Raw genomic sequence first — 14,685 nt, 5'->3', positions numbered from 1 at the left:
TATAGTATTTAAAGAATTTCTATCTGTTGCTACAGGCTCAGGCTCTGCTTTGGGCCATCCTCATATATCATAACTGCTATATCCTTTGGTTGTGTCATACCTTGAGTTAGGGTTTATTATCTTAGAAATGTTGCAGTTTTGCTTTGCTGTAACGCTTATAAAAATAACTTTCATAGTATTTTTGATTTGTAAAAGCAGAAAGCTTCAGCATTATGAGTTAGAGTTTCATCCACCCTTCAGTTCTTTTACATTTTATCTTAAATCTACAGTTTTTTTTTTTTCTAAGCACTCTATCTTTCATTGGGTTTTCTCTGTAGACTGGGTACTACAAGTTTTTCATTGCTGTTAAATCATATCACTTTATTCCCCAGATACTCATTTGAGCAATGCAGATGTATTCACATTTATTAGATTATTAATTTGACAGAAAATAGCATCTGTTCAGTTAAACACCCCATGGGTCACACTTTGCATTAAAGTTGGAGAATATTCTGATGACAAGTTCACCATTAGTGCTCAAAGGAGAAGATGCTGCCAACAGCTATGCATAAGTTGTTTGATGATTATGCAAACAGGTGAGTAAAGTTGTAATGGAGAAGTTAATGCATAATAAGACTTGATAATTATGAATAAAAAGGGTGTGGTTGCAGTGTCAGCTAAAATCCACATTATGTAGTTTCTGGCTGCCACTAGAGGGCAGTAAACCATTTATAAAGAAAACACAAGCATGGTTAAAAAAAAAAAAACCTTATCTCCTGTGTGTCCATGTCATTTAAATCAATGCATTGCATTTTCTTATATTTGTTTAGTGTCTCTTTCTGCATTGCTGTTATCAGGATTAGCAGCAAACAGATCTTCAGAGTTTCTTGGGTCTTGTTTGTCCGCTTCCTTCTGGCTCTTGTTATTTCCACTAAAGTGGTTTGCAGTGACCAGACAGAAAGGATAAATTGTGTCAAAGTGTAACATTGCCAAATACAACCAAAACTGTATCACGTCTATTACCAACTTTAAATCCAAGAGCAAATATTTTCTGTGATCTGATGTTCCTCTGACTAAAGGTAGAAAGAGCTACCACCTTCTATAGACCTGGCAATGGTCCAGATGAGTGTTCTTCCAGAGCAACAATACAACTCTTAAGAGGATTTTTGTACACTAGGTGTGCTTGTCTTCAGTGGTATGTAGACAGTGGGAGAGTCCTTTGATTACAGAGAAGCTATGGCAATTTTGGGGAAAGATAACGTTGACTTTGGATTTGATCCCCTTGACAAAAGGTTAAACTACATTAGAGCATAAAGGCACCAGTCAAAGTGGAAAGGTTCAGGATTCTTTATATCATTCAATAATGTGTTTAATACAAGGGAGTAAAATAGATTGACATTATTGTTAAGTTTATTTCACTTGTGGTATCCCTGAATGGTTACCCACTATGCCAATTACCCAGTAAAAGGTCAGTATTCTGCCTGTTTACTCACCAGGTGGAGCCATTTTGTAACTTTAGTTGTAGCCAGATGAAAATGAATACCTGTTTCTAACATTTCTAAGAAGAAATAGTCTTGGTAACAATTCATTGTTTAGCAATCCACTCTTAGCTGACCAGGTTGCAAGAAATTTACCTGTGAATTTGACTGTTGTCTAAGATTAAATTTATCTGATGTATTTTAACTGTTATTTGCATAAATGACTGCAGATACTTCTTTAAATTGATTGACATATCTATAAGGCATTATCCTTTCAGTAGTGAGCCCTGAACAGCAGCTTTGACTCCACTGTAATTATAACACATGCTACTGGTAATAGGCACAAAAGTCTGCTTCAGCTGATGAGTAGAACGTTTTGGAAGTCTAAAAGAAAATGAAAATATTTAAGGAAACCATCCTCACTCCACACCCTCGGAGGATTCGCATGAGTGTCAATGGTTTTTGAAAGAAAAGTGTCAATTGTACATACAACATCCACGAAGTACTGGATTAAAAAAACACACACGCAAACAAAAAAAATCGAACAGCGCATGCGCATTACCTGATCGAGTAAACTGATGACCTCACGCGTAGCCCGGACCAACCAGTCTGTTGAATTATCTCCCAGCCGTCTGGTCTGTGTTTTCTGTTGCTCATTCTGTACCTAATGAACTTGCGGACACGGTTAACAAGAGCAATGCTCAACGAGATGAGGTAAGTGAAGTACGCTGGTGTTATAGAAAAACTGTGCAGCTACCGCGACAATAGTCGCGTGAGTCGCCTCACCGGGCCGTTTGGCTGCGGTGTTGGTGGTGACCTCCGTACCGGTGTGGCCACTCTACACAACAGCTTTGGTGGGGCAGAGTTTATTTATGCCGTTTATGTAACTTCTTGCGCTAATTTATGAGGCTACTGACTATAAAATATTTCAGAGAAATTCAGTGAACACAAACCCGTCCATTCTGAAGTCGAGGGGAGGAGTTCGGTAATATTTGCATTCAATTTGCAAAGTGTGTTTGTTTGGTCGACCCTGTCTGTTTCATAGGTAGACGGAACTGTCCACACTGTCCAAACGCCAGGGAGATTAGAAAGTGGACTCCAAAGACTTCCAGGGTCCAAGAGGCTCTTAGGGATCTCCTCCAAAGCGAGGTGGAGTTAGAAAGTCATATAATTTACTATTAATTAAAAAAAATATATTGACAAGTGTAGTGATTATTAAGACCACTAATATGCGCTATTGTTTTTTAATGAGTCTAAATGTTCACTTTGACTAATAAATTAATTAATCCAAAAGGTGTTGTATGGTCTGAGCAAAACTGGTTTATGTACATAAAATATATTTAAAATTATAAATTGTGACTGTAACAGATAATTGCAATGAAAAAATGGATTAATAAAGGGATCTAAATCCATATTTGATTTAAATCGTCATCCTTATTTTAATAAACACTTAATGTTTTACTTAACTGCATCTCAAAAGCAGAAGTTATATGCACTGCCTCTAGCACTACATGACAGCACCTGGGTCCAACTAAGCAGTCTAACTATCACTTAATTATAATTTCCCATCTCGTTTGAATTCTTGCTTGTGTTGTTCTTACTCTCAAATGTAAGTCACTTTGGATAAAAGCATCTGCTTAATGACTGTAGAATAGAATAAAGTTAATTTGATTTTTAAGTGTGTGATGGGTGTGTAGTGACAGATACAACCATCTGGTTTTGCCAGATGAAACTTTAACCTTAAATTTAATTAAAAAATGTTTGCAATTTTGTTTGAAAATGTACAGTAAACCTGCCATGTTTTGCCAGTAACTTACAGGTTTGTGCTCCCACTAACTAAATGTCCCATCGTAGCAGCTGAGACATTAAGATGTCCATTTCCTCTAACGGCCCCAGCTGCTACACTACTCTTTTATAATAACAACTGTTCTCTGGTGTTTTCAGACTGATGATACTGCACTTGTCATGATATATTATTCACATGTCTCGAGCAATAAATCACGTCCAGTTTCTGAAGTCACTCAGAGAGCACCACTGAGATTATTGGTAGTCTTGTACCCAGTTTGACACTTATCAGAAAAGACTTGCATTCCTTAGAATTAAAAAGCACATCATTGAGGGGCCTGTATGTGCTTGTAATGGGCTGTTGCCTTGTAAGACGGCTTACTGCTGCGGTGTTTTCACTGTAAACACGGAAGAAGCCTAACATGATGTACCATGCTGTTATTTTGTCCACAGCTTTAATGTTCAGATAGGGAGGTGACTGAGTACAGATCAGCCCTGACAGGTATGGACACTGGAATTGCATGTCTTGTTTTTCTGAATAGGTGCAGATAATAAGTCTGTGTTGTAACTTTATTCTTTTCCCAAGCACTATACTGTTATCAGGGCCTGACCAGTGAATATTCACAGGGTTTTTACATTATGACTGCTACAGAGTAATCAACATTTTCACAACTATTAGCAATGAAATGTTGTCAGGCTGTCTTACGTACCTAAATGACGTAACATGTGGTGTGTTTTAATGACTGTGTTTATTTCTGTCTGAAGTGTTGTCTTCATGCTTGTCTTGTGAACAAACACAACAGAACATGGGTGTGCCTCGATATGTTTGTTGTTATTTTCATACTTAGGTAGATGCTGTCAGCTCATTTGCTGATAATCTTTTGGCATACTCAAACACATCAAATGATGCATTATGGCATTACTTCCTCTTAGCAAGCGCAGACTTCAGCTGCAACAGCTGCTCTGTTGTTTTTGTTGGCACTGATTGTTGATGTTTCATGTTTTTCCCTTGAAGTTGCAGAGACAGATACAGTGGCATTGTGACTCCATCATCATTGGTGGTTGAGCGCTCGATGCTGGCCAGTTATTACGTATAACTTGTATACTAGGCTGAGCATTAATGATGTTCAAGTTAATATCATGCTTACAGATACTGTGGGCATCTGCTTGTGCTTGATGATGAAAAAGTTTTAAAAGTGATAGATTAGTCATCCCAAATAAAAACTGTCAAAAAACCCTGTCCAGTTTGTGCTCCACTGAGCATAGCATCCACATCAAATGTACCACTCCATAAACAGTGGCAGTGAATTGCATCTGTTTCTCTGTCTGTCAGCACATATAACCCAAACACCTGGAGAACTGGGTTAATTAACGGAGTGTTAAATTTCACAGGACTGGTTATGTGGCAGGGTGACAGTCTCCCTGAATAGCTCACAGCAGCACCAGAGTAAATGACCACCTCAAAACAGAGGGAAGGAGAAGACTAATGAGTTTTGTAATGGTGAGCATCATTTAGGAGTGGCTATAACACAGCTGAGCCTTTAAGACCACCATCTGTCTGCATGGTTTATGGATTTTGTGTTGGCATTAATAAACAGAGGCAGGTGTTGAACCACAGCTTTGTGATGTCCATTGCCTGCAAAGAAAAATAAATGCGTACCTCATTGTTTTAAGATGTTAATTTTACCCAGAGCTATCTTAGAAACATGAATAATGCTCAGTGCTGTGAAGTGACTGTAACTTGTGCAATGTGGAATCCTGTTTAACTAGTTGTCATTTAAAGCTTATGTATCTGTGTCTACAGTCTCTTTAGTTAAGCAGTTAATAGATAGGTAATGAATGAAAATATGTTGGCTTCAGAAAGTAAGGCAGCAAATCCGGTTAGTATGCATACCATTGTTACTTAACTTGGATTAGATATTGACTCATACTGTATGTGTCACACTTAATTTCCTTTCTGTACTGTTGCCTGACAGTAATTGGGCAGTATGCTCATATATACATGATTAGGTAATCAACAACTGATATAAAATACTTTTAATAGGTTTAAGGAAAGTTTTTTTGCCCCTAAATATAAAATCCTACCCTGGATGTCTTGCATTTCTTTAGATTAGCAAACATCCATCTGGGAGCTCAGCTTAAATCGTGATTTGTTCAAATTAATTGTTTGGTTTTCAGAAAATGTGTTCATGTTTTTAGTTTACTGGCCATGAAATAGTTTTATATTAACAAAATAGTTTATTATTTTTATTGGTGAAATATTTGCCTCTACTCTTGTTGCTTTGTTTTTATTCCACATCACACTGTGACCTCCAGTATCACATCATTTCAGTCTGCAGATGTATCAGAACTAGAGCAACTGTTTCCCTGATGGATTTATCTAGTAATTTTTCATGGATGACAGTACCTAAAAAGACCTTGAATTGTTTGGGGGATGGGTTCTTTCAGGTCAGTGTCATTCCTAGTTTGCAAGCTGGTGTCAGTGTTTCAGGTTCTGACATCAAGCACTTTTTGCATGATGTGTAGTGGATCTTGTGGGATAACTGTGGACCTGCTGGCCCGTCACAACAATAAGCCTGTATAACTGTTTGAATGTGCCATTCTTTGCATGGTGTGCTTCACTTGGGCCAGACAATAGCTTCATTTAGCATCCCTTCTCTGCTGAGGTCTGTTCTGTCACCATGGCACCCCTGCCATGCCACACCCTGCCCCCAGTCTGTTCTGACTTTGCACTTGTTCTTGCTATTAGGACAGCTGGGCTTAGATAGCCATTGTAAGCCACACCCAAGACCCAGCCTCATTTTGAGGATTGTTGTGGCTGTGCCGCCAAACCTTCAGAGGAGCCAAACAAAGTTCATATAAACCCTTGCTTTGACCTTACTGGAGTCTTTCTAAACATTATTTACTAGAGAGAAATTTTTAAAAGATTAGATGTTTATAGTAGAGGATTACTACTTTGTTCTTCTTCACCTGAAACAAAGAACATCCTCAGTAACATTATAAAAACACATTTGCAGATATCAAGTTGAACATAAACCCTTTAGAAATTTATTTAAAGGAAAAGCCATTATGTAGGGTGTGTTGTCTTTGTTATCTGCAAAATAAATGGATCACAAGATCAGGCATGTCAGGATATGGATAGCTTACAAACTAAGCTAAACAGTTTTACTCAAGGAAGTCTTAGCTTATTGCTGCTGATGTGATCATTGTTCATGTTTTAACTGTCTTGAAGGGATTTGAAAACTTGTATTCCTTTGGACTAAACCAGTGTCTTGCATTCATCTGATGCGAAGGACTTGTTCATTTAGAATAAGCATCTGCTGAAAGCTTGCACGTTGTAATTAGATCTTTTTTTTAAATAGACTTTTTTTTTTACCTATAAAGAAGTATTCTAAACATTGACATTGGCGACTGAGTTTAGCTACCCACCCTGTGAGTACACTGCTTGTCCAAGACTGTTGACTTCTGACCTTCCTGATTGTTCAGGGGTGAAAAGGCAGTGCACATAGTCTCCAACTCAGCGACTCAGTGGTGGCAGATGTTTCATTAATGTTCTTCAGGCAGCAGACTTGAGGCTTCTTGGAAAGTAATGGATTCTTCATGGGAAGCCGTTTACTCTTTCTGTTTGTGCTGCTAATCTCAATCGCATATGTAACAACAGCAAAATCACAACACAGGAAATGCTATGCAATGTTGAATTTTATGCCATTACGTATATTGGAATTAATACAAACATAAGATGTAATGTCCTTGTTAAAGTGTTGATGCTAACATGCTGGTAAATCTCCTTCCTTCCACAAAAATCAGTGTTACTAAGTCTGAATCTATTCAGTGCAGCTTTGCCTCCACAGAGCAGCACCTCTTCAGAGAAAAGAGCCTTGATCCAGAGTCTTGTGGTTCTATAACAAGAACTGGGTGACCTATCAAAATATATTTTGGGCTATCTGAACCCATGAGAGTACCCACAGTAGCTGTGCTGCTTTTCATACAGGGACAGTTTCTGGTTTTTTTGTGTCAAATGCAACTCATGCTTTTAACATGTATTGAGATGACATGCATACTTGTATTGAGAAGCCTTTCTCCAGACAAATTGAACTATTTAAATTAAATGCAACATTGTGATACAATAAAATTTCTTTGTTTTGTTCTTTGGAAGTCATTCATCAACACATCTAAGTGTTTTTGTTTTTTTTTAGCTATGATATGTGAAGGAAATTGTAGAAGTTTTATTAATATCACCAGTTTTATCCTGTAAAAATGGCCACTGTAAATATAATGTATATGTTTTTTTTTTTTATCATATCATAAATTAAAATTAAAAACAAACAAAAATAAAAACTTGTCCTCTGAGAGAAATTGTAAATCATGTAGTGACTTTTATATTGGATGTACATTTACTTCTTTGGGGTCTGTTATTTAGAGCAATTGTTTCAGACTGCTACAGGCTGTCTAATGATGTATACCTGTACTGTGGTTTTTGATCTGAAGTCTTTGAATCACACTTTTAGATATTTACTTTTGTCTTTATATGTGTATTAGTTTGTTTTTATTTGTTTTCATTAATAGCATTGCTTGGTTTTGGGCTTCAGTATTGTTCAGTTGTAGTTAACTGAGTTGGAAAATGACTGCTCTCTTGGCAGATTGGGAGAAATTAAGCAAACTTCAGATTATCATGACAATGAGCATCAAAATGAATCACTTTTGTGTGGAAAGGGTATAGCCATGGAGGGGGTTCAAACAAAGGGATCATGTGGGTCCTGTCCTATGTGTGTATGTGTCTACGTGTGAGGGGGAGTCCCATAACCAAGATGTTGGTTTGGGAGGGTGGGAGGTTTAATAAGCCAGGAGGGATTCATGTTTCAGTTTATGCTCAACTCTTATCCCCTTTGTCTGGGTCACATCATGAAGGTGAAATCCCAAAGCAGGGAAAGTAGAATGCTGTAAGAGTTTGAAGTTTCTGAAGGTCTGTGAGCTGTCTGCCTTTCTTTTTAAGACTCTTTATTCTTGAAGGAGAAATTCCAGCTGGTCAGATGCCAGCATTTTCTCAGATGTATTCAGTCAGTTCAGGTTGCTACTTGCAGTTCTAGTAATGAAAGCTCAATTACTAAAAGATTTAAAATTGAACTATATCACGCACAACAATGCAACTTTATTCTGTACATTTAGCAACTCTTCAACCATCAAATATTACACTTTTCTCAGTAGACTAGAAAATGTGATTGAATCAGAGCCCTGGAACTTTTTTATTATGCAGAAATAACTTGTTAAGGTTCTTAAACACACTGCCAAGGTATTGAGCTTTAACATAATGACTTCTCAAATACTAGCTGCAAAATGTGCCATGTGTCACGTTTTATTCCTTCCTTTGGAATGGGTTAGATGTCAACACGTGCCCTCTTCATACACAGACCAAAAGATGTGTAACGTTCTTTGATCGGCAGACTGATATCACATTTAGTAACAGACTGTGCCAGAGCACGGCACGCTCTTAAAATGCTGCCCTGCCCTCCACACTCAAGTTCCAACATGTGAGTGAAAAAGTGAGGCTGGAAAAAATGTTTAGACTACATCCCTTATCTTTTTTTTTTTCATTCGTGACTTTATTAACTCAGATGTTCTCAACAACCCTAGGCATGGATTAAGATTTGCCAAATGTTTAGATTCTTTTTGGACTAATTACGAATGCTCTTAACTTTCCCTGCTAATCCTTCCTGCTTATAATAATCCTCTACATCATATATGGGAGTAAATGCATGCTTTGGTTCATTGGTTTCCTTTGTCATTTGTATATCTCTGAGATGTTATTGGTATATTTACCATGGTAATGTCATTTGCTGTTAATTAAGTTGGCATCTCAGGAGTCAATAATGTCAGTCATGCACATTCTTATTGAATTTAAAGAATTTGTGATGTCTATAAAAGCATCTTTGTTGGAAAGCACATTGTTGCTTGTTACAAATAAACAAAGGGCTATAAAACACAGCTTTCTTATAGACAGTGATTGCAACCTTCACATTTCCTGGAACAGTGCATTGACAGGTACAAAATGTTTTCTTCATTGTCTAAAATGTTCATCCTTGAAATAGACCTTAGGCTGCTGCTAAGATGAACAAGTTCCACAGTATATGTGTGATAGCATATCTGAGGAGTGGCCATAAAAGCAGACATATAGTCTGATGAAAACAGTTGCATAAACAACTAAATGTTCCTCATTACAGCTTTAAGAAGCAACAATTGTCCATGTCAACATTAATTCCATGTCTCACAATTATGTAACACACTCAGTTTTTACACATTTTTCCTACTGTTTTGATTTTTAGTTGAGCTATTGTCAAAGGTATAACCATAAAAGAAAACGTATTTTGAAGAAGTCCACCTCCACACACACATTTTTTTTAGTAAACAATACTTTAATATTAGCCAAACAAATTAATTCCTTTACAATCAGTCCTTGCATTTCCATATTTAAGAGTAGTTCTGCTCTTATCAGAATGTTGTTAATGTCTCAGTTGTTTGCATTGTGCAGCTGATTGTTGAGACGCCCCAGGGCAGGAGCTGCTAGGTCAATCCTGTTATACAGCAGGTGTTCTTGTTAAACCCCCCAAACATATTTTTTATTTTTTTTAGCAGTTTTAGTCTTTATCGTAACTGTTTCTTTTGAATGCCCAGCCCTCGGTGCAAGCTTTTTTTGTGGATTTCACTGTCTTTGATATGTTTTCTCAGCTTCTGGCCCCATGTTGTTTTCACAAAGGAGATTATGACAGCAGATAAACAGCTTGTATCGCAGACGCCACACCATGCAACATGGCTGTGTACGGTATGCTAACTTGGTGCCACTTTAGACTTTGCCTTTGGGCTAGACAATTATTCTTGCATTAAGCTGGCCATAAGCCAGTCTCAGATCCATGCAGGAAGTTGCAGGAGACCAGGACCTCGCACTTTTCACATGAATCTAGTCTGTGAACTCACAGAGCATCCATGTGTCACTGTAGCTAATGGGCATGCAGTACTTTGAAGCTGTCTGTGCCATACAAGCAGCCTGGATACTGATTGGATTTTGTTGGATTACCATTATTCTATTTGATTTCTCTGTTTGTATGCTACCTCTGCTGTAATATATGCTAGGCTGCTTGCTCTATTCAAAACCTTAACCACTGATTTCTTAGCACACTGTTGGCCTACATCTGCAGGGATCAGCAAGTTAAGCCACAGCTTTTTAACCCTTAAAAAGTCTACAAGCACGTTCACTGCAGCTGCTGCGTTTTATGTCATGAGATTTTTGCAGCTGTGTCTCAAACATCTTCCAGACAGAGCTTTCATCTTTAGCCCTAAGTAATCCAAGTTTCCCTGTAAATTTAGAGGTCATTTTACAAGAAAGTACCTTCTCTAACTATAATAAAATACTGAATACTTCTTGACATGACCAATACACATGATTTTATTAAAGATTTGGTTTAATTTTAATGTTAAATAATCAACTTTTTTGTCTTCAAATAGACTGTTTGCTCCACTTAATTGTATTTTTGCAAACCTCAGTCACTGAGAAATATCATGAAGTTCTGCAGCAAACAGAAGCTCAGTGTGCGACGTATCGATGTAGACTGAAATGTTGTTACATACCTACCAGTTATGTTGCCTCGTGAGTTGCCTTTTTGGCCTCTTCTTTTAGACACATCTTCTTCTTTTGTTTTCTTTCACAGACCTGCTCCCATATTCTTCAAGATGCACCACAGAACCTTTGCTTTTTTCAGTGACATATCTCCTATCAACAGCTATTGCATCCTACCTGTGTTGTGAGCCCCCAAGACAATGAAAGACAGTTTTGTCTTAACTCTCGTCTTATATCTTGCTCTGTCCCTCTCTCTTTTTCTTTTCCTTTCTTCCTCAGTTAATGTCTTCTTGCTTTTCTTTGCTGAATCACCCATGGTGCACGTTCAAAACAGCCCTTGTGTTCATATTTACTTGCTAACGTGTGACGTGGTACATAAAACGAAAGCGTCCCCGGAAGAAAAAGTTGTGTATTGTGGTTTCTCAGCCTCGGGATGGTCCTGGTCCAGAATTGCACATAGTAAGTGTTACAGTCCCATCAAACACATCCAATATACTAAGTTTTAAGGTCTCAAAATTACTTTGGGGATCTTTAACATCTTAAAGTATTTTATACATTCTTGGTTTGCCGTTTCAAGTTTGCAATTACTTGGGTGCATTATAGAGATTAATAGATGCAGAAAGTTGTGTGGGCCCTCTGGGATGAACCTGATTCAGAGAGTAATTACAAGCTTTCTAAAGGGTGGGTAAAGACCACTCTGACCCTTTTTAATTCTGGCATTTAATTTGTGAATGACAGGGTCTCCTACAAGGGAAGGGCTGCATGGTTGGAATTTATGGATATTGCCCCACCCTGTCTGAAACTTATAGATACAGTTTAGCACTGTTCTCCTTATATGTAATATGATTCTTCCCCTATACACATTTCTTTGCAGTAGTTTGCGACTTTTTCTTTCAACTTAGTTCTATTTTGAGGCTGTCATTCAAAATTGAGCTTGCATTAAATGTAACAGTGGTGTGCAACCCAACATGTGGTCTTTCTGAAAAAAATGTCCTATGATGATTTCTGTCATCTCCTCTTTGTGTCCCTGAATTGACCTCACATTTCACACTGTAAGCTGTATCAATTGCATTTCACAAAAGCCCTTTCATTTTTTACACAACCAGAAAGGGTAAGGTGGCAAGCTTGTTATCATAGCTGAACTTTTCAGGGATGGCTTCAGTCTGCAGCCAGTTACACTTGCAAGCTGTCCTCACTGTTGATGAAAAGCAAACCAGGTTCCAAACGTCTGCATCTTTCAGCTTTAGCTTACAATTGATTTATTTGTATCGCTGCTCCGTTTACTTGGTCAACATATGATACAAAATCATAAAAGCTGTGCTTTGTCAGTCCTCCTATGATTAATCATTAACTGAAAAGCTTAGCATACATCTTCTCAAACTTATCAGTTTCTATCAGAAAAAGCCTCAAGCTAAGTTTGTATGATGTCACTCAGGGTTGATTGTTCCTGCTGTTACTTGATCCTGAATGTTCTGCAACTCACTTGGAAAAAAAAAGTTTGTTAAATGGAAAATTATTGGTTGGCAGAGTGCTGGTGATCAATATTTCATCCAGAATAGAACACATTGTAATTAATGGCAGTTTTCTCCTCTTTTGAAAGTAAAAGTAAAGATTTTTTTAAGTTCTGTATAAAAATGACTTTTACCGTAGTAGAAACAATAAATACAGGAACTAGTTTTGTAAAAGAGAAAATTTAATTAAAAATTTAAACTGCTAAAACTTTAGAGAGAAAGGAAAGACTGGAATCTAACACAGAACTCCAGGAAAATATTAGTGCTCATGAAAAATGTCACCGTCCTCTGTGTCTATACATTTTCTGTTGTACCTGGTGAGCGTGAGGTCAACAAAACATCAGTCTGCTTTTATTGACACAGGAGATCTGTCCCACCAGAACAGGAGCCCTCCATGAGAACGGGTCCTGTCTGTTTTTCCAGCTGCATGACATTCTTTTCAGAGGCAGCTATCCAGGACTGTACAGCTTCCACTGTTATCCATTCATGACTGCACCGGCGCGGCTCGCCGCTGATGTCTGTTAGACCAGCCCAGCCGAGATAAACTCTTTCACACAAGCCCAGTTCTATGCATACATGCTGCAAACTTAAAAATGGAAAGTTGCAGGACTTTACAGGATGGTGTATTATATCAGCTAGCCATAATATGCGACTTGGAAGTGGTTCAGAAATCTTAAAGTTTCTGGCAACGTTACATGGAGGCATCTCCAAATGGCAAGGAAATGCAGCTGTTGCAAGTCTTTGAACTTTTAATAACCCAAACATCATGGAAAGTGACATTATTAACCTCTTAGATTAGTAAAGACGTAAAAAGTTTGTGGAGGCAATGATGACATTTCTAATGCTTCTCTTGGTTTCTCACAGCTGTTAAAGAAGAGAATTTAATTTTGCTTTTAGCTTTAATGTGTGACTTCCTTTAGCTGGGCAGTGTCTGAGCCCAGGCTTCTCTCGGCATGTACAGTAAATCCACAGTCTCATTTACAGCTTCACTTACAAGGAGCGTGAATCTCTACTATGTCACTGGATCATTTTCTGAAAGTGATCATTGGACAGAAATGGTAAATGACTAAATATTCAGTCAAAGCACAACAACGTTTTATTGACGTTTTGATATCCTGCAGAAATTCTTAACTCACCAGTGAAGATAGAGAGGTGAATGATGATGAATGACATCATTTGTCAACACCTGCACAAAACCAGTAAGGCCTGACTCAGGAAGACAACTCTAGTTTTCCTATGAGAACATGTCTGATTTTCTCACCTTGTCTGTGAACAAAATAGACAAAAGTCATTAGTCAGGTTGCTTCTGTAATTAAATCAGCTCCTCTATTACGTAGTTTCAGTAGTAGTAAGACATGGTTCTTTTGGTTTGGATTATTAGTTTTGTTCCTTAGAAGCTGAACCACTGCTCTACACACAATTCAGAAAATGTATGATTAGTTAATCTGTTTTAACAGAAATTATTTTCATCCAGAAATTATAACAGTCAGACAATTTTGCTGTTTTTTGGTTTTAATACAAATTTGTCAGAAAAGGAATATCTTCAGAAGTACCTAAACTAAAACATTTTATGACTTAATTTATTCACTTTAACTCAAGGCCCATTTATGCTTCAGTACATACATAATAGGTACGTTCGTCATACATCGTCGCCGTACATACGTCCCTTCATCTTTTACATTGCCATGTTTATGAAGTCAGCTTATCCACTAGTTGGCAGTGCTGGATTCAGAGTTCAGTTTCAGACACCAGTTGGTGGTGGTAATGCTCCTATATAAAGTTGTTTGCGACCACCCAACACGCCAGACACACATCGCATAGCCTTTCTTCAAACCTCATGCAATATCTACAACTGATGTCCTTGTTGTCATATTCTTCTTCTTCTTCCTCCTGTTCCTATTCTTCTTCTTTGGATTGTCCTTTCGCTAATCACATGTCAGCGACACTGCTCAGCACTGACCCCGCAGTTTCCGGTGGCAGTACTCCGTTTGCTGCATCAAGCGACAGATCCACAAGGCCCCTGAAAACACACCAATTATTTGGGTAAATGACGCAGAAGGACGAAAGTGTCCATCTGTGTATCCGTGCATCAAGCATAAATGGGCCTATAATCTGTCTTGACACTTGGAAAATTTGGACTTCATCTGAATTAAAATAGTTATTTATTGCATTACTGATTCTCCAAGGTGACTTTTTTTATGTTAGATTACCATAACATTATGTGATCAATCTTACCAATGTAATTAGTACATTGCATAGGAAATCCAATTCATAACAGAAATCTATTTATTTTTGTCATCCATACAATAAAATGTCAAAGTGC

At 37.7% G+C, this 14,685-nt stretch overlaps 1 protein-coding gene across 2 annotated transcripts in view; it reads left to right on the top strand.

The window, feature by feature from the left end:
• The first annotated feature begins 2,038 nt into the window (after nt 1–2,038).
• Nucleotides 2,039–14,685, top strand: part of LOC121633320 (disheveled-associated activator of morphogenesis 1-like) — a 42,976-nt gene continuing 30,329 nt past the window's right edge. For both annotated transcript variants that reach the window (XM_041975205.1, XM_041975203.1), the window contains exon 1: nt 2,039–2,171. The gene's annotated coding sequence lies outside the window, so the exon portion shown is untranslated. The remainder of the gene's footprint in view (nt 2,172–14,685) is intronic.

The sequence above is a fragment of the Melanotaenia boesemani genome, chromosome 22 (genome assembly GCF_017639745.1).
Source record: "Melanotaenia boesemani isolate fMelBoe1 chromosome 22, fMelBoe1.pri, whole genome shotgun sequence".
NCBI classification, from domain to species: Eukaryota; Metazoa; Chordata; class Actinopteri; order Atheriniformes; family Melanotaeniidae; genus Melanotaenia; species Melanotaenia boesemani.
The sequence above is the reverse complement of the archived record's forward strand: the minus strand, read 5'-3'. Positions and strand labels throughout refer to the sequence as shown.